At 45.1% G+C, this 27,646-nt stretch overlaps 1 protein-coding gene across 6 annotated transcripts in view; it reads left to right on the forward strand.

Moving 5' to 3' along the window:
* Positions 1-10,265: 10,265 nt before the first annotated feature.
* Positions 10,266-27,646, forward strand: part of NCALD (neurocalcin delta) — a 58,025-nt gene continuing 40,644 nt past the window's right edge. For 2 of the 6 annotated variants that reach the window (XR_015771833.1, XM_005516981.3), the window contains exon 1: positions 10,266-10,390. The gene's annotated coding sequence lies outside the window, so the exon portion shown is untranslated. Of the gene's footprint in view, positions 10,419-17,336; positions 17,395-26,020; positions 26,188-27,646 lie in introns of all 6 variants that reach the window. The other 4 variants (XM_088051150.1, XM_088051148.1, XM_014256808.2 and 1 more) reach the window with 4 other exon arrangements.

The raw sequence follows: 27,646 nt of genomic DNA on the forward strand, positions 1-27,646 counted from the left end.
TCCTAAGCTCCACCCTTGAGGATCTCTGCCATGGTCCACTTGCCAGCCTACTCCAGGTTCAGAAAGTTGTTGCCCACTGGCCAGTTCCTCCTCACCTTACAGTTCTTGTAGCTTGCATAATCTCTGTTTTCTCTAATACCTACTCATATTGTATCATGCTGAGTGGTTTAGCAGAGTCTAGGTAAATAACATTTCCTTTGCCCAGTAAAATCCTTTTATCAAAAGCAGATATTGGCCAAGCTGAATGCATCTGTTTCATCAAGATATGGGCTTGTATTCTCTTCCTCTGTCTATTCCTCCCTTAAAATATGACTTTATGCTTTTTATGCTACATAGACCAGAAAAAGGAACCCATATTTGTGACCATTACTTACAGTCCTTTGATTAGAGACAGCCTGAAGTAGAAATATTTGTTAGAAGCACTTGCTGCCAGACTTACTGCTTAATTTGCCAACTCTTTCATTATTCTTTGATTCTTAGACACAGATCATCTGGTCTTTTGATTCAAACACATTAAAAGTCTTCAAATGTTATTCCATTGGTAATTGTCACCCCCATATTCTGATTAGCTACCCTATCCTTGCCCCACTGTTCATTGTCCTGCTGTATTGCAGATTGAGATGAAGGATTAAATTTGTTTTGGGACTGTACCCAGATCACCTTTAATGTGGATGTCATCCTTTCTCTACATAATAACTTCTCTCTGTCTTTGCTCTTGTCTTGCTGGGGTGGCTTGCAGCACTTAAGTACTTGGGTGAGTTCCATTTGCAAAGTTAACATTGTTTTGGGGCAGTTCTTATTCAGTACATTTCAAAAATTTCGATTTGTTTTTCACCAGTTTTGGTGAAAAATTTGATTTTAATCAAATTCAGCGTTAATAAAATTTCACTCTCCTGTTTGAATCTTCCTGAAGCAGATAACACATGCAGCTGTAACACCTTGCACAGCCCTGGAGAGCACAGGGCTTTGCACTCTGGCCCCATGATGACTCTGCAGGGACCAGGGCAGGGAAGGAGAAGGACAGTGAAGGAACAAGCAGGTGCCACTTAAGGCCTGATAGGGTCTGTGACCACCTGGAAGAGGAGGCTGAGCAGGACTGGGTGACAGCAGTATTCAGAATCAGTGAGTCAGGAGCAGAGATTCTTGCATCTACCTGTATTTGTCTTGTCTTCGCATCCTCTTAAAAAGTGGATGCATTTGTAGCCTAGAAGCCATCCTCAAACTGGGGTGGCATTCATCTGAGAAAAAAACAGGGCACACCAGCTGGAAAATGCTGCTCTTGACAACACTGATGAGGGGAAGGAGGCAAGGTCTGGATCTGCAGTGTCCAGCCATGGCTTGTCATCTGGCTTACTGAAGTTATGTCCCTCTCATATCAGTGACAGCTTCACTTTTGCTCTGGTTTGTTTTGTTTTGATGAGTTTGGTTGCTGGGATTTAACACAACTGGGCGACTGTCCCACTCAGAGATAGTGTGGGAAAGCAGCCATAGTTTTCACTCTCTAGGAGGAGTCCAGGGACATCCGTTGTGCCTGGATAGGGTCATCTCTACCAGGAACAGGAAGGTACTTCATGCAGTGAGGCCTTTCAATCAAAGGACAACATAGTTCTGAATTCCTGTTAAAGACAGATAGAAGCCATAGATGCAGCAATATTGGTAACTGGATCTTACAGAATTGGGCTGTTCCTAGGTTGTTTATGTTTTATTCTTGGGGTATTTCTACATGTTTCTGGCAGGCCGCTGTCAGCTCTGTCTTACTTGTGATCTGCAGCAACCAAATATTGTCTTAAGTGTTGCTGCCTTCTTTGCTCAGTTTTGTTGGATTTTTTTTCCCGTGTAAACCACACTCACCTGGTTTCCAGTCAATTCAAACTGGGACAGAGTGAGCTCGTACCTGCCTGTGAAAAACCACGTGTGCATGCATACCCATGGAGTAAAGTAAATCAACAGAAAGACTGACTGAAATGATTTGTGGGAATTTGCCTTTATATTCCAGTTCACTTAAAGCACTGATGGGCTCAGAGCACATCTGCCTGTTTATCTGTGGGGTCCAGCCATGGAGCTGCCCTACATGCAAGATCACATTTACGTGGGGACAGTGTGCCGTAGTATCAGGTCTGGTTTCAGGAGAGACACAAAATACCATCTGGAGACTGGAAAGGTCTCAAACATTTGGCTTAGTGTCCAGGGTCCTAATACACTCCATGTTTGTCATCACCTGTGGGGAATGCGTGGAAGATGATTAGAGAGAGGGTATTCTGCTCCCATTTGCCCATAGATTGACAGCTTTTTGCTGCTGCCACGGATGCCTGGCCATGCAGTAATCACTCCTGCTGCTCTGTGCCTTCCTCTTGTTGCAGTGCCAGGCTGCAGAGCCTGTGGTATGAAAATTCGTGTGTTTGCCTTTGGGCAATTGCTGTGAGCTTGCACTGCTTGTATGTGCCTAACTGGGGTCCACACATCCATCCTTCTCACAGCAGGGCCAGGGACACAGGCAGGCACCAGCAGCAGAGGCTGGAAAAGGCAAAAGTGAGAAATGGGATGTCTGAGGGATGGAGTTGGCCACTCCTGTTGGAGTTGCTGATCAGGCACGACCAGGTCCTTCCTCTCTGCTTGGACAAAGTGGGTGCTGAAGCAGTAGGGATGGTCTATGTCCTAGCACAATAGTTTATCTGTCTCCTACTCCTGTGTTTAGGAAATGTCTGACAAATTTATCACAGCTTACCTTTTGGATATCAAGGGGAGAAAGGGGAGAAGTGTATGTGATTAAGGAAAGGGCAAAGACACTTGGTGTAAGCCAGAAAACAGTTGCCAAAAATGCTTTCTTTCCTATCTCTTCAGCAGGTACTGACACCAGGAAACCTTTCCATATTATCTGTAGAGGAAGAAGTTAAGGAAGCACCTGCCAGAGATGCCGTATATCAATGTGTGCAAGGACAGCAAGTTGCATTCCAAAAGCAAAACCCCAGAGTATTCTGAACTGACCTTTTGTTCTATTCTGACCCCTGCCTGCCCAACGATAAAAAGCCAGGCAAAGCTGGCAATTCAGACTTTACTCATCTAGCATTGAGGAGCAGAGACTGGGTGCTGGGGAAGTGTTGGGTAACTGGGAGGGACACAGAAATGTCCAGGTTAGGATTCGCAGAGAATTGAGGCAGAATGAGTTGTTTATTGTGTCCCAGTTCAGCCCAGGGAAGATGTTCCTCAAGATAGTGTCTGGGTGGCAACCTGGAGCTGGGTGAGGAGGAGGCTGGCAGTGACCATCGCAGCCCAAAGGCCCCACGTCCCCCAGGTTCCTCTGGGGAAGATGTGTGGGCAGAAGCCCCCTTTGCAAGGGTGTACACAGGCACCATCTGGGCTCCTGGGAGTGGGCAGCAAAACACCACCACCCTCTGGAGAGGAAAACAGGTTTGCAATGCCAAGGGATGATATGAGCTGAGGGCTTCAGAGCCATGGGAAGCACTGGTACAGCTGTGTCTCCATGAAGGAAGGATAACATCATGCTGTCATTCCTGAAGGTGGGCAGTGAAACACCATGTCAAGGGTCTGCTGAAATTCACTTTTCTATAAATTGGGCTATTCACAAACTGGAATATTTTACAGAAGTGTGATACAGTATTTCCATGTGGAACTGCAGGCTGCTGGCTGGTGATTTGCTATTACAAATTAAATACCAGCAGCTACTCAGATAGGATAAACTACCCAGAAAGGGACAGCAGCAACTCAGGGAAAGGGGGAAGAAAAAGAGGGAGTGAAAGCACATGAAAAGAAAAGTAAGAAAAAACAAAAAACATTTGAAATTTGCCAGATGCGATTAGCACTGCAATGAAATTTTTAAAAACTGGGAAAGTTCCTTTCCACATATGTGGGACTAAAATATATATGACTGAATTCCTGTTACTGATTTATCTTCCCTACTCCTTATTGGTGAAAGATTTCTTCGGGAGGAAAAGGGTATTTCTATCTTGTTTCTTTGTTTTTCTGCACCGCTATCGCTGTGTGCACGGTTGGTTTCCACGATGCTGTCAGGCACTTGGGCTCTGATCCAGCAAATACTTAAGCACACGTGTAACATCCCAGCCAGCGTAAGGTTATCCATGTGCTTAGATGACTTTGGGTCAGGATCTTAATATCTCTGCAGCTCAGATGTGACCTCCACACAGTGAGGAAGAGACACAGAAGAGCCAGACAATTAGAAAATGTTTTCCTGAGACCACAGAGATCCTTGCAGGAGGACTTAGGCGGTAATTCGCTACCTGAAATATTATTTTGGTCTGGATGAAAAATTGGTAAACCAATTATTCTCCAAAAAGTGCTGCTTTCAGGCATTGCAAACAACCAGTAAATTCAGTCCAAATGAGCTAGGTTAGGTTAGACTGTACAAATATCAGAGTTTGAGAGGAGAGGGGTGGTCTGTGCTTCCCAGCCAAACAGGCCCCAAGGATGAGGGAGGGTGACCACCAGCAGGACAAGTGATGGTGGCCCCTCCTGCCCACATGGGTTTTTGCTGAAGTGCCAGTGCAGATGAAGACCTTTGTTTCCAAATATCCTTGGCTTGTTTTAAAATGCCCTAAATGCTTCCTTTGATCTGAAGTGCAATTTTTTTCCCTGCATGTTGCCACCTAATCAATTCTTGTTTGATCCAAATTACTTTTCCTTGTTTTCTTTCAGTTTGGCCCCTGGATAAGGACACACAACTCAAGTGCATAAATTAATGGAAAAGCATCCACATTCAGCAGCAAAGTCTGTCTTGACTGGTCCCTTAGGAGGTACTGACTGTGATTGCTAGATGAGGGGATTTTTTTTCCAGCTAAGAATATTTCATTTTTTATCTAGTCTCTTAAGTTTTTGAGCTGGTCTCCTGGTGTTTCTGTGCCAGTGAGATGGGATTCCTACAGGGGTGATTCCAATCCAGCACACTTGCTGCTGCTCAGAGGCTAAATGACTGTTGTGGTAGCCAGCCTCAACTCCTCTCACTCTCCTGGCTGTGGTTTAGGGAAGAGCAGAGGATTGAGGTCCTTCACAACAGGAGAAAAGGGATGAGGCCACCATCTTGGGGGAGAGGTTTGCTGCTGCTGGCTCCAGTGTGCTATGACATCTGATCCATAGGCCAAGAAATGGGTCCTGGCTCCTTTTAGCTGCTGGAGTAGATGTTGTCCTGGAAGATGTGCAAGGTGGCAGAACGTGAGTTTTATCTTACTCATGGTTCAAGACGTTTTCCCATCTAAAATGAAGGTGAGGGAGTTTTGCAGAGTGAAGGTGAGGGCACTGCAAGGGAAATCCAGGAGAATAAGTTGAGAAAGGAGAGGATGTAGAGGCATTGGCATAGGGGAGGAGATGCAGGAGGCATGCACAAGCCCCAAAAGTGATCAATTCCTATGAGGAAGCAGGTGCAAGGAAAACCTCTGAAATAAGCTGTTGCACATCTCAGCAGTAAAAACAATCAGTGCAATACTGCCCAAGGATAGATGATGGCATTATTTAGGCTCAAGTGCCAGAAAAGTTGTTGCAGACTGAGTGATCCTTTCTACAGAATATGTCACAAAAAGGCAAATCACTACAAGAGCTTTTCCCACCCCTCAGCAGCAGCTGTCAGAGGCCTTTGTTGGGACCAGATCCTCACTGCTGACACTCACACCCTCGCAGAGTCTCCCTTCTTGTCTTAAGGAATGGCGCTGGGGGCATCCCCAAAGCCACTGGTACAGTACAGGAAACAAGAACTGCTGCTTTGGAAAGCAGAATCTTTCACTCTCCCTGGGAAGGAATTAGTGGCAGTAAAGAGTCATGACAGATATATGGAGAGAGTACGATCTTCTTACAGTGCTGCATTCCTGGGAAACTGTCTTCCACCTGATTTGACTCAAACAATAACTCTTTCACTGAGCCGCCATCAGTGAACAGGGTGGGCTGAACCACTTTCTCTTCTTGTTTTTGTTTCAAAACCCCCTGTGCTAGTAGTGCCATGACAGCTGTATCAAAACTAAAACGTCTTTTCCTGTGGGTTTTTTCCATGTTGTTTTTCTACAAGAGCAAAAGTCAACATGACAAGTTTGCTGAGCCCTGTTTCTGTCTCCTTTTTATCTATGTAACCAATGCCAATGGAAACATTAGCCACTCTTTCAAACAGCAAGCTGCAGAGGCTAACAAAACACATGTGGTTTGTTCTTTATATTTATTACATCAAAATCATGCCTAGTGCCTTTTTCCTTCCTTTTATTTTTAAAAACAGTAAAAAGTAGTGGACGTTTGAGGGAAGATTCCAATAAGAAATGCTTTCTAAGTGTTGTTTTGATAAGAGGAAAGCCAAGAGTAGATTCGCAGCTGCTTGCATGGATGTGGCTCCTTCCTGAGAGCGGGGATTGACGCCAGGGAGGATCTAGTCTTGTGGGTTCAAAGATCAACCCATATAGAGTTTCTGCTCCCTGCATGTCTTCCATTTTATGGGCAAACAAATGTTATCTATTGTTAGCTCTGTGGAGACAAAAGAAGTGGAGGGGGAAAGCTGGATGGTGCCCTACCTTGTAGTACTGCATTTGTGTGTAAGTTATCACACAGGTCCTGATGCACGTCTGCCCTAGGTTTAGGTATTTGAGATATCTGTGTGTGTATTATGATACATGACACACTTTGCTGCAGTCAGTGAAGTTCTGGCAGATTGTCCATCATCCAAGGATGAAGGAGCCAACCCCCATTCCCTCCATGGGCCCCAGACTTGGAGGGGTGGGAGGGCCAGAGGTGTTCCCAAATGCATGACAGAAACGTCTCCCCAGGAGGCATCATGTTCCTGTAGCAGGAGGAGGAGGAGTGCCTTCTTATCATGGTTCCAGATGGATGCAATGCCTTTGTTTCTCAGCAGGCTTCAGATTATAAATTGTAGAATGTTAAGGGTAGGAAGGAACCCCAAAGATCATCCAGTGCTGACTCATATTCAACCTTCCATCTACCAGGACCCCCAGGTCCCTTTCTGTGGTGCTGCTTCCCAGCCTCTCATTCCCCAGTCTGTCTGTACATCCTGGGTTGCCCCATCCTGGTGCAGAATCCTACACTTTTCCTTGTTGCACTACAAGTTGATGATTGTTCAATCCCCTTATTTCTCCTCTAATTTTCTCCTTTTGATGCAGCCCAGGATTCAGTTGGCTTTCTGGGCTGACAGCTAAAACTGAACTCGCTGAACTAAACTAATCTAAACTAAACTAAATAAAACAAAACACTTTTAAAAGCCCTAAGCTTTCTGAACTAAACTAAACTAAACTAAACTACTCTAAGCTTTCTAGACTGCCAGTTCACTTTGACTTCTTGATCAGCCATCACTCACAAGTCCTTCTCTGCATAAAATATCTGTTTTGTATTTTTCCTCTCAGTGCCCATGTCTCATTGCTTTGAACTCGCTTGGTTGATTGAAACTGTAGAGGAAGCTGTTTTTATGTTGGAGGTTTTATCATGGAAAAGTTAATTCAGGGAATATAGGTTTTTCTGCCACTTCTAGCAGGATACCTCAGCTCTCTGAGGGACAGATGCTGTCCAGTTGCTTTCATTTCTGCATCTGTCTGCATGGTGTAAGGTCTCCCTTGACCCTGGTCCTGGAAAGCTTTGACAGTCACACCAAGCACTGCAGAGAAGTAGGGATTTCAGTCAGCAATTCAGAAAATATCCCTGTGGAGGAGCCACATCACTGGGGAGGTGTGGGAAAGCTCTGCCAAGCCTTGGGAACTGGGAACATCCAACCCTAAACTGCCATTATCATATGTTCTTCAGAGCATTTTTTTCACTTAGCATCTTTCAGCTGATGAAAATTATAACCCTCTCAACATATAATTAGTACCCCCTTATAAACACTGTGCATGGTTTAAAAACTCCTCTAAGCTCTTGTACTGCAGCAGAAATATCCTGTAAAGGTGAGTGAAAGGGCTATCTTTATGCTGGAGGATGAAGCTCTGCATAGCCATGTGTCTGCAGGTGTGGAGGACCAGACTTACACAGGAGCAGAGCAGGTCCTTGAGGGTCTGTGAGAGTTGGGGTTCTCCAGCCTGGAGAAGAGAAGGATCTGGGGAGACTGTAGAACAGCCTTGCAGTACCCAAAGGGGTTTACAAGAAAGATGGAGAGGGACTTGTTACAAAGGCATGTAATGACAGGGCAAGGAGTAGTGGCTTTAAACTGAAAGAGTGCAGGCTGAGATTAGATATTAGGAAGAATTTATTCTCTGTGGGGGTGGTGAGACACTGAAATAGGTTGCCCAGAGAAGTGGTTTGTGTCCCATTGCTGGAAGTGTTCAAGGCCAGGTTGGCTGGGGCTTTGGGCAACCTGATCTAGTGAAAGGTGTCCCTGCCCATGGCAGAGGGATTGAAAGCAGGTGCACTCTAAGGTCCCTTTGAACCAGAACCATTCTATGATTCTATGATCCTGCCTGGCTATCTCTGCCAGCTCTTTAGGGATCCAGCAAAATGGTTTTCTTGAATGTTTTGTGACCATGAAAATGCCTGTGTTGTGCTTGTGTTCCCCTTGTGTGAAGAGGCTTTTAGAAGAATTAAGAACCATTAAAATCTCTCAGGTGCATGCATTTTTGTCAGACCGATAGAAAGGAATGCACTACACAGTGTTGAGAGATATCTTTTTAAACTGCAAACCCAAACTTTATGTAGTATTGTACAAACATTGCCATTAAGTGAAAGAATACATCTGTAAGTTATGATACAATTTTATTGGTGGGTGTTGACATGAAGTTTCAGCCTTCTATATTGGATTAATATGTGGGATTATGTGCAACACATGCAGTAATCAGTGGGTTTTTTTAAATTCATCACATTATTCTTGTTTTGTTAAACAGTCACAGGTTTCCTAGCTAATTATGAATATCTTCTTTTTATGGCATGAGTTTTAGACAGTGGAGACTGCCTTATTCTATTGTAATAACTCTGAGCCCTCTTCACTGCTTTGCACTGAGGCTCAGGGGGCAGCTCAGGATCCCAAAGGGCTTTGCCCCCTAATACCAGCTGCCCAAGAAATTCCCAGTGCAGTGCTGGTGCTGGAGAGGCTGCTGGTGAACTGTGTAGGAGATGCCCTGCTCACTGAATGCTGTGTAAAGCAGAATTGGGTGTTGCTGATCCCAGGCTCACAGAATGATTAGAAGGGACCACTGAAGGTCACCTAGTTCAATTTCCCTGCTCAAGCAGGGTTCCCTAGAGCATGTTACTCAGGATTGCATCCAAAAAGCTTTTGAATAGCTCCAGAGAAGGAGACTCCACAATCTTTCTGTGCAGCCTGTTGCATTGCTCTGTCACCCTCAAAGTAAAGAAGCTTTTCCTCCTGTTCAGGTGGAATTTCTATACACCAATTTCTGCCATATCCTCTTGCAATTGGCTTACCACAACCCTCTGAGATCTGCTGTTCAGTTTTCTGAGGTTTTTTTTCCACTTCACTGTCCACTCTTCCAGACCTGATGAGCTCAGAAGTATTTTCTTGTTGCTCTTTGTCTTTCCTCCCTGCTTCTCACAGGTGAAAGTCTTTCCCTTCTCCAGCATCTTCTGTATCCTACTCCTGGTGCATGCATGTGCATGCAGGGCTCTGGTAAGGTGGAGAGGGAGAAAAAAAGGAAATTTGGAGGAAGGAGTGGATTTTAGCTAGAGTTACAAGGAAATTTGAGACACTGGTGTTGCGTCTCTTCCTGCAGGACAAGGCTGCACAGGTGAATCAGAATCAGACGGAGACATGTGCTGCTTTGTCCCCCTTCCCGTGATGTTTTGCTGGGAGCAGCTGGAGAAGCATCAGGTGCAGGCTAGCAGAGGGAGCAGGTACCGCGGCTAAAGGACATGAGGCCGATCTGGGGACCAGCCCGCAGCCCTGCACGGCTGATGCCTCGCCTCCAGTCCGGGCAAACGCGGCTGACCAAGCATCTGTCTCTGCGGCTATGAATAAAACTTCAGCTGTGTGTCATTTAGAAAGACCCTAATTTTAGCTAGGTGCCCCAGCATCCTCGGAGGGCAGCTCTTGCGCCCCTTTGCTTGGGCAAACCAGGTGTAGAATGTCTTTTTTTCTGCCGGAGCTTGGGGACGCAGGAGGGAGAGCGACGCGTTTTCCTACAGGGACAGGGTTAAGAGCGAGTCGGCGATGGGACGAGCCCGCGGTGTTTGGGTTGTCCGGGCGCTCCAGCGTGCGCGCAGTGTGACAGATGACCTATTGAAATAATTTGGGAGCAGGGCTGGCGTTGCCAGGACAACCAGCGCTCCCGGGCCATGTGACGGCCGCCTTGACGTCACGGGGGGCCGAGCCTGCGGCCCCGGCCGCGCACCAAAGCCAGGGAGCCCGCTGGATGCTGGAGACATCCCCGCCGCCGCTCAACCTCGGGGCTGCCGGAGCATGGACTATTAAAAACTTGCCTTTCTGCAGTGCGAGGTAACCGTTTGCTTTATGTTCTCATCAGGTTTGGATTATTTTCCTTTTTTTTTTAAAAAAAAAAAAAAATAGACTAGAAAGCAGCTTGTATCAGTGACTTTTTTTTTTTTTCTTTTTTTCACTTGTTTGTTTTGGCTGGAAGTTTGCCTTGATGAACAAGCCCAGCACTATCAGATAAATGCAAAGCAGCTTCCAGTTACTAATTCTGTGTGTAGACGGCAAAACGGAGTTAAATATAGATTAATGATCCATGAAAGGAGAATAAAATGATATCGTTCTCATTTGACACTTTAGGAATATAAATGAATGTGAGTAAGCCTAGGCTAATGCGCTCGGGAGTTAAAAGAAATGATGTTTAGGCGTTGTGTTTTTTATACCGCTGCTGGAATTTGTAGTTTTTTAATGCTGCCCGGTTCAGTCGGATTTGTACCCAGTGTGTCCAGTGAGGGGGAAGCCAGCGGTCAATGCAGCCGGGAACAGCTTAAGATCCGACTCTCAAAGTTGGAGCATTTAAATCATCTTTGTTCAGGCGGAGTCCCCGCACCCGGCGCGCTCCCCGGGCTTTCTGCCCCTCTCCTGGGGCACGCGGCGCTCTCAGTGTTTACAGAGGAAAGAATCGAAACCTTCCTGAAAAATTATCTCAAATATGCCAAGAGAGCAGCATTGCCGTAACACAGGCTTTCACCCATTTTCTCACAAGCACACACACAGGGCTTATTTTTTCTCTTTTTTTTTTTTTTTCTGTTGTGCATTGAGAGCAGCTAGAATAGCTAAAAAAAGAACTGCAGCATGAGCAGCATGAATTTTCAATCACTACAGTGATTGAAAAATGAAATGCTATTTGTGTCTTTACGTAAAAACAAGAGGGAGTTTAAGTCTGTTTCTCCATTGCACTTACTCTGAGGTGGCTGTTGTGGGGAAGGATATCCCAGAGCTCCTGAAGTTTAGTGCCACAGGCTGAGTTTGTTTGTGTGGGAACATATAGATTTGTTTTAAGAACAGATTACAGCTGAAGCATCATGTGCATTGTTTCCTGGAAAAGTGTGTTAGATCTTTCTTATCTTCTCTAATTATATACTCCTGTTCCCTTCCCCTCGAAGTTCAAAGGGTTTATCAATAATGGTAATGATTCTCTAAAGCAGCTGTTGGTCTAAAATGATGTAGAACTACAAAACAATTCAAAACATAGAGCAGTAAAAGATTTTTTAAAAATCTATAAAAAATATCCTAATATTATCAAATGCAGCATAAGTAATTGTTTCAGAAAGAGAGCCAAGACAGGCATTAAAACTGAAGGCACTTCTCTAAGTCCTCTGGATTTCACTGTATTTGGCGTTCTTAGCAGGGAACAAGGATAAATGTATCAGAAACGTCTAAACCATTTCACTTGGTGTTATCTCACCAGTTCTTTCCAGTTCAACTCTTATGCCCTAAAACATCATTGCTGGGGGGCTGAAATATTTCAAATTGTCTTTATAAAATTCTCCACCCGATGCCACTGCACCAGTGCCTGAGGAATCTCGCCTGGCTCCTCACAGGTGAGTTTTGCCCAGGTTTTCAGGAGCCTTGCAGCGTTGGAGGTGTTGGCACCTCATGTGCAGCCTTGCCACGGGGAGTTAGTGGGCTCCTGGCATCCCTGCCTGGGCGACCCACCTGGGCACAGCTGCTCCCCAGCTGCTGTGGGGAGCTGTGTTTCAGCCCATGGCAGTCCATCCCCCTCTGTCTGTGTGTGACTTCCCCAGAGTGGGCTAGGAGGAGGACAGGAGGTGGTTTATACAGCCCACCACCCTCTGAGGTCTGCCTGTTCACCAGCTGATACTGCTGGGGTAAATCTGCAGAGGGACCAAGGAGTATGGGGACAGATTTGAGCTGAGTGGCACCTGCCATTCAAGAGAAGTTATTCACCCTCATGTCTGCAGGATTTGACTCCATGTGTAGCTGCCGTCACCTCCCAGATTTGGTTTGAGTGATGATGCTTAGTGTGGGCTGAGGCTTATGCTCATTCATTTAGGCTTGAATACAGTGTCCTATAGCATTTGATGCCTTGAAGCCACCTGTAAAGGGAAATATAATTGATGCAACTTTTGCTCAGGAGCTACTTATTAGAAATACCTTCCTCATCTCCAGATGGAATAGACGTATCTTTCTTTAGTGATACTGAGGTAGTCTTGAAAAGGCTCTAACTTGACCTTAAAGTGAAGGATGATAAACTGCTTTACATTTTAGCAGAAGGGTCCTGTTCATGCTGTGGTCTGAGAGGCAGTATTGTAGGGGAAGTTGGTAAGTGCCACTGAGGTTGCACAGGGATGCATCCTGCCTGTCAGAGTGACAGCTCTGTCCCCTCTTGATGAGTCTTTGGGGGCTTTGGGCATCCCATCACCAGGCTCCACCCATTTTGCCCCAGAGATGGGAATGAGTTGCAGGCAGGCAGATCACATGCAGTGCCAGAATCTGCAAATGGAGATGACACAGATCTCTGCTCAGGAGGGCAGGGAATGGCGTGTGAGAGTCATCCTGGGGCTATGTGCCTCTTCTTGATGATTTCATGGTTTTCACTGGTCAGCTCTGTACCAAACCCTTTGCACAAGCACTCAGGTTTACCTAGGCAGTGTGTGAAGCTGCCAGGCAATGCAATGCTAAGCATCCCATGAAATGCTAAACCATCTCTGTGCTGCCATGCTTCCACCCACCATGAGGAAAGAACAAACTGCCCGTAGGTTCTTTCCCATCACTGAGAGGGGAAGGTGGCTGCAGCCCATCCTTCACCTTCTGCCCAACGCTGCAGCTGTGACACTACCAGTTCACTTGGGCTTGAAATCCTCTGACATGAAGAGAAGAAAGGTGAGACACGCATGGGCTTGGCAGCACTCCACCTTCTTTTAGGGGCATCTAGACTGACCCTCCTACTTCCTATCAGCCTTCATGCCATTTGAAAATGTCACCCCTTTTGCACACACGTGAGCAAAGGATGATCTCTTCCTGCAGTCTCTTGTCCATGGCGAAGGACAAGCAGACCAGCAATTCCCAAGGAATTGGAGCACTTCACCTTAGGAAAGACCTTGGCTAAAGTCACGTCTGAGATCTCCTCAAGTCGCTTCTCACACAACTGGATACAGCAGGGAAATGAAAAACAGATGTGAGCTGTTGATGCCTCTAGCCTCATAATAATAACACACTCAGTGTGCTCTACCTTGATCTGGTTGAATTGATGGGCAGTGACAATCTAAATTTAGGCCAGAATCATAATAAAACCTAAAAACCCCTTGAAATGCAGAACACTACTCCTTGAATTTTTTCAAACAGAATGCAATTTCTGCTTTTTAAAGGTCCTAGCGAATGCTTAGACAATATTCATGGGGGGAATAAAATCCTCTGTAGAGGGTGGCAGTTGTCAGTGGGAACTGATGTTTCAGTATGGAGTTTCAGGTTCTTAAATTACTTATTACCGAAGTTGATTCCCACTCTGCTGAAAATCATTACATTGTGCTAATTTAATGTCTGCATCAGCATCAGGAACAACTGGTTTAAATGATAGCTGAGCTGCAGTAGAGATTTGGCATTTTAACCAACAGTTGCTTTTCCAATTAAACACATATGCCATGGGTTGGGTACTATGAATGCAAAATAAAAGTTGACCTGACTGTTGGTTCCAAGCTAAAGCAAAAAAAATACTAACTCTGGAATGTTTTTGGTAGTCATATTTTAGAAATAATCTTCTGTGGTGAGCCAAAATCTATGCAGACAGTTGTAGTCAGATAACAGTTTAAAAAATAGACTATGTTTTGGCTGTACTTCTGCTGCTGTTAAATTTGTCTTATTAAATAGCGGGGAGTATGAGTTGAGGGTTGAGAAACAGTAATTTTGTAATTATTTTATATGGATTGAATTATTCTGTCATCAAATTTGCATTTCAGACAACATTACAGTATGAAAATATAATTAGAAACTGTAATTCAGGAATTGCTGAATATGATATTTCCCAGAGGGAGCACTGTGATGAAGCTGCCCTTACTACAACTTTAGAAAATGTTGAAATCTTATAGGTGGAAAATGTGAAGGCTGAGTTGTAAAGTTCCTCTCCCTTCTGTGGTCTTCACACACTGTCAGTTTTCTGCTGAACTTCATTTTTTTGTAAGAGTCATTTCCACAGAATCATCTAATCATTGTGAGCTGAAGGGCTCAGATCCTGTTCTGCTGAATTTCAGTCTGGCTGTGCTGATAGCTGCTGAATTGCTTTCAGCCACGAAATGACACTGAGATAATGTAAGGATCTGATTTACATGCAGAAAAGCCAAGAAGCTTGTCGTTTGGTCTGAAACGCTGGTTTCAATTTGCCCAGCACCTGAAATTCCCAGCCACGCCTTCTTTCACAGAAGATAGCTGAGGAGGGGTTGTGGTTTAGCTCTGTTTATCTTCTTTTGTAGTTCAGGTTTTTTTTTGCAGTGCATGTTCACAGTGTTGTGCAAAGTTTTAGCTGTGTAAAACCCACCAATGTCAATCCTTATGTTTTATATTCTTGTGACAATCTATGGCTTATCATAGACATACTAGCTGGAAACAAACATGTCTTGTGTTTTTTAGCTGGGCTTGTGTTGGTAAATCCCATGCACTTTTGTTTGAGTCATGCACTTTTGAGGAGAGTATCAGCCATGAAAAATTTTTCCCACCACCTTACTGGGGTATTGGTCAGGTCCTTATGTCCTTATCAAGTCTGTGATGCACAAAGCAAGGATGGCAGTGGGAGGAGGCAGAAGCTGAGTGTGGGGCATGCTTGATGCTTTGATGTCCCCGTACATCTGTCACAGTCCTGCTGAGTGACAGTCACAGTGCTACTCCAGAGGAAATGTCAGGACAGGAAGAGGGGAAGTGTGGACCTGTGACCCCAAGGATGGCATGGACAAATGGGATGGCTGGTGACACGGTTCCTGGTGACCCAGGGATGCTGTCACCCCCAGAGTGCTCTGAGGATCAAGACCATTTTCCCATGGCTGCCCAGGGCCACCTTCCTACACCCAGCTGCACCCAGCCCTGTCATTTTGCCTGGGTGCTGGGGAAGATGTCTGTCCCATCGCTCACATTTTGGGTGATGCACCTCCTGCCACCCGTGTCTGGTATCTGCAACTGGAGCACAGGGCAGGAGCTTCAGGGTGTCACTGCAGATGACCATTTCTATTAGGGAGGGTGCAGTACGTCAGGTTGGCTCTTTAGGGACAAGTGGCCTCGCTTGAGGTGCAAGTGCTCGTTTACAGGTGGGACATGAGCGGTTCCTGAACATCACAACTGCATTTTTGCACATGTACTTAGGAACTGCAAAGGAGCAGGAGGCAGCATTTCAGCTGTGTCTGCACATGGGAGCTGAAAGGCTTTGAGACGTGTTTACCTGCCAAATGTGTCACAAAGCTTCTTAGCTGATTTCATTGTCATGAGAACGGGGCTTTGGGAGCCAGGCTGTCCAGCCATGGGGTGGACCAGGAGGGGTGGGACAAGGGGAGAAGGAGAGCCCTTGGCAGAGCTGAGTGAGCTCGTGCTGGCAGGATGTGTCCAGGGCAGGCTGCTGTCACTGTTCTTGCCCTGCTGCATCTGCCCACGCAGGGACCTCTGGCAGTGCTGCTTCACACCCCTGGACATCTGCAGAACAGGCCAGACAAGGCTTTTGTGAAACAGAGCTGTCTGAAGGAGTCGGGAGAGTGAAATTCTCTGCCTGTGTTAGCAATGATGCACTGATGTTGTTCTGCTGCCGTGTGGTGTAGCTGTGGCTAACAGGGCTGCTCTCTCTTCTGGGCACTGGGTTCAAAGTAGGGCTGGAGGAACACTGCACAGTCAACCCTTGTGCAGTGCCTGCTACTTGACAACAATAGTTTCATGCTTGTTCTACTGTTATAAATAGAATAAATCAGCTTTTGGAGACACCCAACATTACTTGTAGAGAGGTTTTATTAGACAAGCAGATCAGGTGGTTTACAGGCTCTTACCCAAGAGAAGACAAGTTAAAGCTGAAGGAGGTCAAAGCTGGCTTCTTCCCTTACCAAATTCCCTCATTCCTAGAGCAGCAAGATTTCCTGATTATGCCTCACAATCTTTCTGCATCTGCTCCAGGACTGCAAAAACATGATGGATCCAGCACATATGAAGTGTCTAACTTCAGCTGAATAACACTCAAAGAGACTTCGTGAAGCAATTCAGCCCTGAGAACCTTTAAAGAAAATATTCTGCTGATGTTGTGCTCACAAATCCAAGATGCCAGGGTGACGCGAGCACAAAGCTGCTGATTATTTCCACAACTGCTATGTGCTTCCTATCACAACAGTATTCTTTTGTGCAGAATGGCAGCATGATTGCAGAGTCCTCTTTAGCTTTACCATCTTCACAAGCCCAGGTCCAATTAGTGCAATTATATCTCAGCAGAAGCACTGTCTGTTGTCCTCTGGACCTGTCTGTCAAGAGTCCTATTCATTGCTGTTTATCTTGTATAGGCTTTTCATGTAAAGTCGTTCTGACCCTACTGAAACAGTCCCACCAGAAGTGTTGCCTGTGTTTTTATTTCACAGGGTGATGTGGATGAGAAGAGTGCAAAATTATGGCTGGCCAAGGATACATCTTTCAGTTTAGTCATGATCTCCTCTCACTTGAGTATTATTGCTGATTTGACACAGCACACAGCTTTCATGTTCAATTATTTCACTTCACCCTTCATTTTCAATTACTGCTAAAAATTGAGAACATTATCAGAATTCACAGTTCTTCCTTGCTGTGTTCAAGGGTTTCCTTAATCAAAATCCCCAACGTGAATTGCAAGGCATGTAATGTTTGATGGCACATGATATTAAACCACTTGCAGCTCTGATGTCTGTGTAGACTCTCTGGTCTCTGAGTTACTGAAGAGTTGCTGGGTAGTGGGAACTTCTGCAGAAAGACCATTTGTGTTTTTCTTTGCCTCTCCTGACAGGGACAGATGAAGGAGCTGAGTGACTCCTGCCAAGGAAGTCTCCCTTTTCACCACTAAGGTAAAGCTGAAAAGCAGAACTCAGTGAAAGGCAGAAGTGCTGGGATTTGGGAAGGTCAGAGGCAATGCAAAGAGGAACTCTTTCTGGACAAAAAAAATAGATATTTATTTTCTCATACTGCTTTTGGTAAAGAAAATCCAGGGAGCACTATGTAGAGTCATCTTTATGAAACAAAGAGAATTCTTTTCTGACAATTCAGAAATGAGATTGCCTTTGAGAGAGCATCCCCTGTCCCTGCTGCTAGCTCCATGGCATACATGGGAGTCCTGGCCAACATGCACAGCGGCACTTGGGCAGAATAGGATTGCTTTAGGAACTGAAAACAAGAAGCTCAAACTTTGGTCGTTCTTCCTCCAGTATCATCAGGGCAGTGGTTCCCCCCCATTTGTTTCCTATTTTGCCTCTTTTCTGCTTGGTTTTAGCCCAGAAGGGCTGCTTTTGTCAGGAGAAACTGCAGAGCCATCTGCAGTAATGGTCCAGATGTCACCTGTGCCTTCCCTTGGCACAGGATGCTGCAGGCAAGAGAGCCATGCCAGCCCTGACCAGGGCTTCAAAGAGACCTGGCTGCTTTGGCCACACCGGTGGCAAGAAAAAGTGAGAGCTGATGAAACATCAGTATAACATGCTCCACATCGGCTCCGTGGAGGTCTTGGTGAATTTGTTAAAGATGGATTTATACTGCTTGACTGGATCTGCAGCCTTGGCAGATTCAGGTTCTTTTCTTGCAGCGATGGCGTTTTTGCTGAGAACCTGGGGCAGGGTTCTCTGCTGCTGTGCAGAGTCAGACCCCTCCACTCACCATGGAGTGAGATGTAGTGAGATCACATAATGTTTGAGATGCTTCAATGAGAAAAATACAATTCTTTCAGATATGACAAAAAGCAACAGAAGCACTAGCAGGGGTAACTGCTTGCCTGACTTTTACCCTTTTTATTAGACGCTGGGACCCTTGCAGGAACCCCTAGCTCAATTCAAGGAATCTGATTAGAAATCAAAGAGTATTTCACTATTAGTTCACCATGTGCCAGTTATTAGTAGGCTGTGGTGTTGCTCCAAGAGCCTGTAATAAGATATACCTCTCCTGCATGCTGCTCCCACCATGCTTGTGGATGGCACTCCAAATTAGGGTGTTGGGGAGGTAGCTGGGAGAGAAGGGGTTAAAACAAGCCACAATTACCAGTTTGAGACAGTCTCAAAAATAGCAGCTTTTCTTTTGTTTGCTGAATTCCCCATGCTTTTGCAGTGCTATTCCCATTATTAATTTCTTTCCCAAAATAACATTTTTAAGCAGAGGAATTACTTGAGTGGGGAGAAGAGGGGATCTGCAGGCTGAATGGGGCAGCTGCATGCTCCTGTGTCTGCACTGAGGGATATTTCAGTATTTCAGGCAATTTTGCTTCCTCACTGGCAAGCCCAGTAATTCCTTCCCAGCAAGGCCTTGCTTCCCAGGGGCAAGCATTGGGCAGTGTGCTCATGCTGTCCACTGTTTTTATAGCTCAGCTTGAAAAGAAGCATCTCTTGCTGGTGGATGTTCCTTTGAAGAAGAAAGAAGAGATGCTTTTGGAAAAATAAGCCCAAAGGAGCCTGGCTCCAGAACTGGTGATGCAGGCAGATCCCACTGAGCGGGGATGCAGCTCCAGCCCTCAGAGGACCTTGTGTGTCCCATTCTTGCATGCTGGATTGGGAAAGCAGCTGCTCTGGAGGGGCAGGGCTGGCCAGGGACCTGCTCTCTTATCCCTCACGGTCAGGCATGCAGCCAAACACAAACAACATGAGCTCCAGAAACAGGTGCCAGCAGCCTTCCCCTAGGCCTACAGGGAGGGATGGTAGAAAAGAAGCCCTGAGAGGAATTAAAAATTAAGTGCTCGTGGCAGTGGCTTGCTGTCACCACATCTCAGCAGTTCACCTTCACTGAGGCTGGCTGGCTGCCCAAGAGCTGAGCAGTAGCAGAGAGAGGAGCATCCCATTCTCACTGGAGATCAGCCAGCTCTCCTGTGGCCCCGGTGGGTGGATGAGGAGGAGCTGCTTCACTGCTGCATGCACACACAACTGACCAGAACAAGCAACATGTGCCTCTTCGTGGAAATCCCCTGATTCCTAGTGAAAGACATCACACCCAGAGGTGGCCAGACACATGCCTCTTGGACAGATGCAGCTGTCCAAGGATGGGGTACTGAGAAGCTGAACTGACCATACCACAGCTCTCTGTGGTCTGGAGTCTGCAATAACCCCAGCAACAGGTGTGCTCAGTGTAGCTGGAGGCTGAGCCCACAAAGACTGGCATTTGGTGTGCAAAAGTTAAGCCAACCAAGGCTTAACCAAAGGCTGGTATTTGGAGGTAGAGCTGAGCTCTGGGGGGACATTTGGCCTTCCCTGGCCTCCAGTCTAGCTCCTTGGTGTGCACATGCCCTGAAACTCCTTCAGAGCCCCAGCAAATTCATCACTGAGCCCAAGGCCCCTTGTAGAGCATGTCCCAAATGATTCGAACTTTGGGTCTAGTTCATAATTCCCTCTTACATCACACACTAGGTAAGCATTTGGTTCCCCCAAGCCTTGATATTTCTTGTTTTGACACTAACATTCAAGTAGGGGATAAGCTATCCAGTTTCCTAAGATAATGGCTGTTTCTGTACTATGGCCACTGGCTGTGTCCGTAATAAATGAAATAGGGGGCAACCCCAGCACCAGAGCTCAGTAGTCAAAACTGCTCCCTCTGCTGAGCAATCCCCATCCCAGTCTAGCTTCCTTTCCAGCCTGTGCCACTGGGCCTGTTCCAGGGGGCAAATGGCACACAGTCACTTTTCAGGAGGGTGCAGAATTCAATAGCACAGACAAGGGAACTTCTGAGTTGGCCCCCATGCTGCAGAATGCACCCAGATGCATTTGCTTCATAGTCAGAGATAATGTGGTAAATGTCATCATGCATAATTGGGTGAGAATCCTTGGAGGGAAAAAAAGAGCCTTAAAAATAGAAGAGTGCTTTTTTTTCTGAAGCCCAGGTCTAGATAGAGCTCATGAGCTTCAGGCTCTCACCACGGCCAGGAAATCATGACAAAAAGGCTGGCAGCTCCAGTCTGTCAAACAGAGCAGTGGGGTTCCAATAGGACCAAAGTGAAGGAAATGAACATGGCTGGAAGGAAGGATAAAGAAAAGCCTTTAGTCTATAGAGCACGAGGCTCTACTCCTCTGTCTGTACAGAGGAACATTATCATGTACACTGCTGACCTGACCCTTTAGAGAGTGCGGGTTTGATGCTGATTTAATGTTATTTCTCGGTACATGCTCTTTCCCCTGTGAGGCTCAGTTTTAATCCTTTTCTAGTTTACAATCCAATTATTTTTAAGATGTGAAAAATGCAGAGGTCAGTATCCACTACTGCACCCCTTCTGTTCTACCATTTCTCCAGAATAAGTAAATTGTAATTATCTGTTTTAGCCTTCTCAGCAAGAGACCAATATGTTCTGCTCTTCTAATGCTGTCTCATGCCTAAGATCTGTTTTTCCAAACCCTCCTTTGCCTGAAGTGAGCACTGTGCACTGCACAATGCACCCTCCAGCTCCCTGGGGACTGCCCAACCCCACGTACAGCACTGTCAGGAATTTCACATTTTACTCTGTAAAGAGAGAAATGATGTCCAAGTGCTCTCCTTGTAAAACTTCAGGATAGAAAGAGGTCAAAAGCAAAGGAGATTTCTGAATGCGGTTTTCTCCCAGTACTTCTGATTTTGTTGAATTCAACCTTTATGTTTTTTGACCTTAGAGCATAATGTCAGTAGGGTTTGAGGGAGCCAGGGAAGCACTTGCCTCTTTGCCTGCGGCTTTTCAGGTAGGTTTGATTATTTTAATTACTTCCTCTGTTAGACATGGAGTGTCTTCCACTCTCCCTGAATTTCCCAGTCGGGTCCGGTCACAGATCACTTAGTGTCAGTGCTACATGGAAGCCATCATATGGAACTCTGATGTTACCTGCAGATTTACATCAAAGTCCTGCAGAGCATGAGGATCCTGGCTGAAAACTTTTGAACAGTGGTGTTTAGTAAAGCAGGGCTTGGGTGTGACTGTGTGAAAGAGTAAAGTTTTCCCTTTGCACTTGCAAACAGGAGTTGCTGTGCTTGTATTGCTCCGAATAATACAGGGGATTTGGGAAGACTAGCATTAGGACAGTTTTTCAGAGTCATTGAATATGTTTTAATCCTTATTAGCCTTGAACAATTGGCTCACAGTGAACTCATGGAAGGATAGGTATAATTAAAGATCTGTCTTGCGTAGCCTGCTGTGCATTTATAGCTCTGCAACTGCTCTCAGTAGTGAAACAGAAATATGTCTTTCAAAGGAAAGCTCAACAACAGGAAATATTTCTTTCAGAAATATGATCATAAGCGTTTCTTCCAAGTATCATCAGATAAAAGCAAAAACATTCTTAAATTTCTAGTTCCGCTAAGCACCTGGCTCTAATCTACAGTTCCTTGACTTTGTTAATTTTTTAACCCAAATGGGACCCTATTTTAAGGCATTGTTATTTCATCTGATAATAAAAGTCTCTTTAAGCATTTGTGTGTTTCATCAGTGTTTGCATTTCTTGATCTGTACCATATTTTGTGTTTTTCTTCAGTCTTTCCACTGAAAAATCAGTGCTGTCCAAATTGCCGCTGCTCAACTGGACAAAACTCCCTATTCCTCGCTATTTAAAGTTGGTTACCTAATTCTGCTGGTGGGTAATTTTGATAAAGATTTCAGAGGGTGCTAGATTTGTCTGCACAGCTGATAGAATGACAGGTTTTTCACCCAGCCATTGCGGAGGTTTATGATTGCTGCTTCTCATGTGTCTGGCACAAATGGAAGTGGCACTGTTGTGGGATGTGCTTGTTATTCAGGCATTAGCCTTGAAATTATTATTGCATGGTTTGTCATGTCTGTTTAAGCACACTATTTCTGAAACTGCTCCTCCTCCAATCAATAAGAGACTCCATTAAACTGTATAAACATATTAAGAAAAAAAGATTTACTCAAGGAATCTTTATTGCATTTCATTATAAACTACTGAACCTAATATACAAAGAAGATTGCTTTAATTATAAGTGGACAAAAGAAAGATCTACTCTATGTTCTCACTAAGCAACTATCAGCAACATGCACCTTCTTCATCTAATGCAGTCATAACAAGTAATTAGGTTTGGTAGCTCTCCTGGGAACAGCAGTTAACTGTATTACACAGCCCCCAAGAGATAATGACATCAGGTGGATTTGTTAGGTTTTGTGGTATCTGTTCTCAGCTGTTTTTTCTTGCTCTGAGGAAACTCATGAGACAGCCATAATGTAGGCAATGGGTTCAGATGATTAGCTGTCATCTCCCCACCTCATCTCCAGCTGGTTTGACTGCACTCCGTGCTGCCCTCTGGAAGCTCAGCAGATGGCAGGGAACTCTGATGGCCCTCTGTGCATGCAGACCCATGCATGGCTACTTTTTGTTGTGCAAAGTGAAGTGCCTTGGTGCTATTCACTGTTTTGTACTTTATTACTATATCAAATCCTGAGCAAGCAATTTTCAGAGGAGAAAAAGGAAGAGCTCAGCCCAAGGTGGTGTCCTAGAACAAGAGCTCTCTGCTGCCTATGTTCTTCCTTGTTAGGTGGACATTTGACAACCGAGTGAAGGTCTGATAAGCAGAGGGATTCCTCCATACCTGTCATGGTGTGGCTTGGGAGGGAGCATGAGGCAACATGGTGCCTTCCCACTGTCACAGTCAAGTGCTGGGCATGCCTTGAGGCAGAAGGGTGGCTGTCAGGAGGTTTAGGTGCCTACAGCCTCTGAGCCTGGGCAGGCTCAAGTAGTACCTGATGAGAGTCTGTTCTGTGCCATCCTCCTCTGATTCTCTGCCAACCCAGGAATCTTGCAAACTGACCCCAGCTAGTCCAGGAGCACAGGACCAGCTGACAAAAACTCCATACAGACAAAAAAATTCTTTTCTCCCTCTTCCTGTGCCTCCGTTCAGTCAACACTGTAGTGCAGCTGTCACCCAGTAATTTCTGTGAAGTCATCAGAAATCTTCAGATGAGAAGAATGGTATTAATAAATTGTTGTGTTCCTTAGAGGAGACAAAAGGATGACAATAATGAGGTGAAATTTTGTAGAAAGCTTGAATTACTCAATACTGAATAGAGACCAGGCATGTCTGTAATTCACTTTCGAAGAAAATGCAAAACTTATTATTTCATGATTTGGACAACAGCCTGCTAATCTTCTTGACTCCAAGGTTAAGCCCAACCAGCTGTGAATTTTATTGAGGTTACTTGTAAATCTTAATTTCAGTTAAATTTTTTGCAATAATGTATTGCTGTTCTCAGTGCTGTCTGAAGCTTGAAGTGACAGAGCTGGCCAGCTTTCCTGACCTGTCTGTTGCATCCTGGCACTTGTTCCTCTGCTTGCATAAACCTCCCCCACATTCCTGCCATTGCCCATCACTGATGTGTGGTGGGGGATGATTACATAGTGCAAAGGAAGATAGAGATATCACAAACTTGTTTACTTAACATCACTGCCTTTGGCTCTCCTCATGGTGGTCCTCTGTGCCAGAAAAACTGCCCTCTGTAAGAAGCATGCTTGTTCTTGTGGATGCTGTTTCCCTTCCAGAAGTCAGGACAGTAGGGAATCTCCTGACTCCCCCAGTCCACTGCAGGTATCCATGTCATATAGACCCTATTTGTGGATTTTTCAAATAGTGTTTTCCCACGATTTTGGCTCTTTGTGTTGTGATCTTTGAAGAGGCTGTTCCACAGACTTCGCTGCTTTAGTGGTTTGAGATTTGCTTCTCATTTCCAGCCAAAATTTATTATGGCTAGTTTATACCCATTTGTTCTTTTGCCAGCATTGTCCTGCAGTTTAAACAGCTTTTCTCCTTCTCTAGTGTTTACCCCCTCTGATGTATTTATAGACCACAACCATATCCCCTCTTGGCCTTTCTTTAGCGAGGCTAAACATCCAAGTGCCTCTGGTCTCCTCTGAGAGCACAGGCTTTCCATTCCCTTATTTGGCTTAATAGTCCTGTTCTGCAGCCACTGCAGGCCAATATCCCTTTTCCTCAGCGTGTTTTCCCGGCCATGTACTACAGCAACCCAGGTGAGCCCTCATACTTCCAAAACCTGCTCATTGATAGCATTGGTATTTCACCCTCCCTGAACTCAACAGATCAGTCTCAGCAAGTTCATTAGAAAGCATCACTTGTCTCCTGCAGGACACATCATATTGGTATTTTCCTGTTATTTTGTGGCTATATAAGTCCTCCAGCTCTTCCTTCTGCTCCATCATTTCTAGTTAAGAAGATCAGTTCTTTCCACTGGTCCCTCACATACTGCATTTTGCAATAAGGAATTTCATCCCTTTGCACTATCCTGGTGCTAAGATTGTCCCATTCTTCTTGTGGGGTAGTCTGGTGTCCACCTGATGGTGCCTGTCACCTTGGCATCATCAGTAACTGCATTGCTTTGAGATTACACCTCCTGGTTATTAATAAAAATGTACAACTGCATCCATCCCGAAACTCAGCTTGGAAGAACCCAACTGTAACCACCTTCCATCTGAGATTTCTCCTTTGATTTCAGTTCATGATCCTGAAAGTAGAAAAATCTGCCTAACTCTGTCCAGCACATCCCCAGAGGAATGATTTGCTTTGATTTTACCCAAGTGGTTTTGAATTAGCCTTTCTATATACATCCATGTATGTATTAGAAATTAATGTATGTACTGGTTGGAAAGCCAGTGCAGGCAGACTTCCTACAGAGTTTCCATAAAAGGTCAGTTCTGCCAAGAAACTTCAGTTTTAACCTCTAATATTTCTACAACTTCAGTCTGAGATCTCTCTTCAGTAGCACTTGCCAATTGTGGTGCTCAAGTTGGGGTGTTAGCAGATGTGTTTTGCTCTGCTTCAGTCTCCCAATGGGTTTCAAAGCCAAATTCATGATTCAAATGACTACACTTATTTTTCAGACTTAGTGTGCTTTTTTTTAATGGGAATTTGGAATGGGGTGAAAATTCTTTTGTGTTCTGGCATATGTCCCTCGTATCTTGGCCTGCAGAGGAATAGCAAAAATGATATTTGTACCCTTTACATTCAAAATGTGTGAGACTATAAATATCTTGTTGTCCTAATACATTCCTGTTTGTTCTTCAGTTAAGACTGTGAGATTTCTCCCCAAACATCTCCCTGTGAAGTCTGACAAATATCTGTCTTCTTCATTGTGCCAAAGGGCTTAGAGACTTTTGGAGGAGTTGGTGGTGACATCTCACAAACCAAATAACACAGCTATTTCTCTTTTGGGCTCAAATAGACCAACAGAGGAGAAATTACTGAATATGTAGCTGCCCTTCTGATGACAGGAAAATCAGTCCTTGTCCTCCTTCCCATGAGTAGTTCAGGTTTTATCAGCTACTTCTTCTGAATATATTGTATAAATGAGAACTGAATGAACTGAAAGAGAACTAATTCCTTTAAAATGAAGAGGAAAGGGCCTTCAGAAATATCAAGTCAATCTATTTAAATTTGTTCCCTGCTGCTTATAATTTAACTTTTTTTATATGAACATTAGAGCATTCTTTGATCTGAAGAATAAGCTTTCACCTTTTCATATTGCAGGCTGTCTGAAAAGCCTTTGCCTAGTGCCTACATCTGAGATGTTGTAAAACCAAGGACCAGATACTCCCGTGACATTCCAGACTTCCTCTTACTTGTTTGATTGACCAGTTATCCTGGATGCTGCTCAAAGAATAATTGATTTGAGGATTTGTCTGCTGAGCAATCAGGTAGAAGAGGCTTTATTTTGTTAAGAAGTTTCATTTTCCAGCTGTTTTTGCTAAAAATCAAGGAACTTCACATCAAGAAGGACTTATATAACTCAATCTGACACTCCATGTTGAGCAAACCGAGACTGTGGTCTGCTCAAGCAATTTTGTGAAACTAGCCTCCCGTATCTCTGTTTCTGCCAACCCATAAATTTGGAATTTGTTCACTCACTCTCAAGATTCCATTTAGAGATGGTATACTCTAGATTTCTATAGCTTGTATAGAGACAGTGAAATTTAGATTTCCAAACCTGGAGTTTTTTGTAGGTAAGTAATGTGGAGAGTTTGATATTAAAACAGTCCCCTCCCGAGCTGTTGCTGAAGGATGTATCTTGTTGAAGGTTGATTGTAGATTCACAGCACTCAGTGTGTACCTGCAGTCCAGCCCCCTTGCTCTGCTCAGGAAAAACTGGGGGCTGTGGCTGTGAGTGCCCAGTGGCAGATCCCTTCCACCAAGGAAGCTCCCTGCTGATCTGACCCTTCAGGGGGAACGCTTGCTGGTCTCTGCCTCTCCTGCCAGTGCAGAGCACAGACTGAAGACAAGCAGAGCCAGGCAGCTGGGTTCCCAGTGCATACACAGCTCATGGTATCAGTCAGAGAAGTCCCTGGGGGCTGCAGCCCCCACGCCACCCTACAGGCTAGTGCAGAGTCACAGTGTGCAGCCAGGTGCCTGGAACCAAATTTCTCCCCCCTTTCTTCCCTTTCCACAGCATCATCTCTTGCTGAGAAACTTGAATGTAGGAAGCATCCAAACCAAAAGCATAGGCAGGGGAGTGTGCCAGACTGCAGCTGCTTAGTGTCTCAAAAGGAAGACTGAATTCCTTGTATCTGACAATCAAGATGCAGGCAGTCACTTTATTGACAGAATTAGCTCATATTCCAGTCCATCATGTGTACAGATAATGCACTGTGGGATTAAGCTACTGTAGCAATAAATTTCCTAACCTAATTTTAAAAGATAAAAGCTCCAGTGAAGTGAGGCTTCATGGCACACTCCATTCAATTTCCAGTCCTTCAGAAAAGCAGGCGAGAATTCCCTCTCTCAGGTTGCTGCTCTGACTCTCTGACCTCCTCCTACAAAAGCAAATTTTCCAGGGAAGGAAACAGAGCAGCACTAAATCTCCCCTCCCTTTGGCTACCAGCACTCTTGCAGCTCACGTGAAAGGTCATATGGAGCGGGCTCTGAGGAGTCCTCCAAGTGAAAAAAGGAGGAGTGCTGTCTGGCACCAGATCTGCCTCCCCTTGTCTGCTTCCTCCCCTCTTCTGCAGCAGTTCCTGACCGCCCTACTCTTCCAATGAGTTTCAGATAGCCACAAACACTGCCAGTCCACTGCAGCTCTGATCTGGAAACAGGAGTAGCTTCTGAGTACTGGTGGCACATGAGATGCTGATTCCCACTGGCTATTGCAGTTCAGCAGCT

This window comes from Pseudopodoces humilis, chromosome 1 (genome assembly GCF_049639895.1).
Source record: "Pseudopodoces humilis isolate 2021_Gansu_Grassland_sample_001 chromosome 1, ASM4963989v1, whole genome shotgun sequence".
NCBI lineage: Eukaryota > Metazoa > Chordata > Aves > Passeriformes > Paridae > Pseudopodoces > Pseudopodoces humilis.